Source organism: Suricata suricatta, chromosome 10 (assembly GCF_006229205.1).
Source record: "Suricata suricatta isolate VVHF042 chromosome 10, meerkat_22Aug2017_6uvM2_HiC, whole genome shotgun sequence".
Taxonomy (NCBI): Eukaryota; Metazoa; Chordata; class Mammalia; order Carnivora; family Herpestidae; genus Suricata; species Suricata suricatta.
In genome coordinates this window covers 58361426-58364018 of record NC_043709.1, presented here as the reverse complement: position 1 = coordinate 58364018, position 2593 = coordinate 58361426, and the positions used below count along the sequence as shown (strand labels likewise).

The window sequence follows — 2593 nt, the reverse complement described above, 5'->3', positions numbered from 1 at the left end:
TTATACTTTGTATGATATAAGAAATCAATTAATAATTTTCTTAACAAATAAAATAGATTTGAAATTTAATTATTAATTTTATTTTTACTTTAATATTTTTGGATATGTTTGTCAAGATTATGTAAGATCATTATATTTATATATTATGTAGTAACACATATGTATTTACTATATGATTGAATAAATAACCCAATTATTTTATGTAACAGAGAACATATTCACTTACTTACTGGTTTGTCTTATAATTCCATTGAAGTCATTGGTGTTTGACATCTTCTGTGACTTGCTAGAAATGTACATATAGAAAAGTTTTTACTTTTGAGCTTAAAGGGATATGCATTATTTATCCATTTTGTATTTTACACTGTGGCACAAATTGGGAAAGTAATTTATTGCCTCAGATCTTAGTTAGCTCTATTTTCTGTTTGAATCTGTTTGAATGAGGGATTTCTGGAAGCCATTGTTACATGTCTCAGGAGCCCTTCTAGCTCTTTTTCTGTGGTGAACCCCCCTTGAGAGTGGTTATGTTCACCTTCATATCCCACAGAGGACCTAAAATGTTGTCTTCAACAAAATAAATACTTCCATTAATCACAATTACATAATATTTCACGAGTAATAAAAACACTTGTGAAACCTACTTTCTTACAAAAATAAAACTCAGAATCTAATTTATATTTCAGCTTCAGGAAATATAAACATTTCAACATATGCCCTTTTTGTTGTTCTTTATCCTTAAGCTTTGTTAGTGTTGAGACATTGAGAAGTAAGGTCATTTCATAATTCTCAATTAAATAATAACTATTATGATGTACCTTTCATACTCAGATTTAAAAAAAATAATGCTGTTACAAAAATTGACTGAGCCGCCCAGGAGCCCCATAACTACTTAATATTAAATAAATGTTATATATCTAAATAAAATAAACCATGCATTTAACATCAAATATACACAGAGTTTATTTAATAAAATAATAATTCAGTCACCAGTGCAGAACTAACTCACAATTGGAATGCACATGTGTTTGGGAATTACTTACTGGAAGAGGGGCTTAAGAACAGAGTAGGCAGACAAATGGAAGAAAAAGGTAGGCCTAACTCAAATTTATGACCATATATACTGTGTTTATTTAACCTAGTTAAAGGAACACTCAAAAAAAGAGAATCTGGGCAGATGTAGCTCTATGTCATAGAGAGTGATACCCTCATCCAATTTACTTATTTTTTTTCAGTTTCATTGAGATATAATTGACATACAGCACTGTGTAAGTTTAAGAGTACAACGTGTTGACTTTATACATTTGTGCATTGTGAAATGATTACCATAATAGGCTTAGTTAACACATCTATCACTCATATATTTACCTTTATTGTGGTGAGAACACTTAAGGTTTACTCTCTCAGCAACTTTCAAGTATACAGATGGTAATCTAATAGATTTGTTTTGTTGCAATCATGAAATGGTATTATGTTTTTACCCTAAAAGCCCAATTAATAGGCAACAAGGAAATCCATTATTATTCATGGAGGGCAGTGCGCAGTCATGCTTCACTTGATTGCAAGCTCATCTTCATGAATTCCTCTAGTTGCTAGTTAGATTTAGAAGCTTAATCTAATTTTAGGTTTTGGAGCTTTTTTTTTTTTTTCAAGACTACTTTAGAGATGGAATTTAAGCTTTCAACAGGAGATACATGTCTAATTGTCTTCTTGGTTTTTTTCTTAGCAGCCATTGTTGATCAATGGCTGGAACCATTAATTCATTATGTACTGCAAGATGGTTCTGTTCTCTATCTGTCATTTTCCATTTGCCCAGGTGAATGCCTACTTCATATATATTCTATAGTCAGAGTGAGTTCTCTAGTATTTTTTGAGGGTATCTTTATGAATATATGGCTTTATAAATTTTGCATTTGTTGTAGGTCACATTAGTGACTGACATAAACATTCCAAGAGAGATTTAAATTGACATCATTATCTCTTTGGAGCGCAACAGCCAGGGAGAAAACTCTTCCCTTTTGGGCAGTATGCTTTTCCTATTTGATTGCTTCCTTCCCATCTTGGATGACAAGTGTTTCCATGGTCATGCTACACTTTTATATATTAGAACTGGACTGAATCATTTCTCTAAAGAGTCCCCTTCCATTGATTAAAAAATGGTAAATCAGGTTAAGAAGCTGGGCACTAGCTGTGATAATTACTATGAGTTCAATCATTCTTTCTAGGTATTTTCAGTGGACAAGGCCAGCAAACATATATATTTTATTTTCAAAAAAAATGTCTATGAGTGTAATTTAAATGTATCATTCAAATTTAGGTCTACAATATTTTTAGGAACTGCCTATTACCTTTTAAACATTTATATTTCTTTTATTTCATGATTAAAGACCTGGCTATGAATAGCATTAGATAAAATCATATTATCACATTAATTTTCACCTGCTTCTTTTCCTCATGTTGCACATACAACACTATTAGAATAACCGTGACAGCCCTACCATCCTCAATATTATTCCTACCTAGGAACAGTTTAAGACTTTTAAAGTTATTTTGGTTGTTGTTGTTGTTGTTGTCAGATTAAATCCCACTTGTATGT

General features: G+C 31.2%; 1 pseudogene; it reads right to left on the bottom strand.

Moving 5' to 3' along the window:
* LOC115305181 overlaps positions 1–1730 on the bottom strand; it is a 2630-nt pseudogene extending 900 nt beyond the window's left edge.
* Positions 1731–2593: the final 863 nt, after the last annotated feature.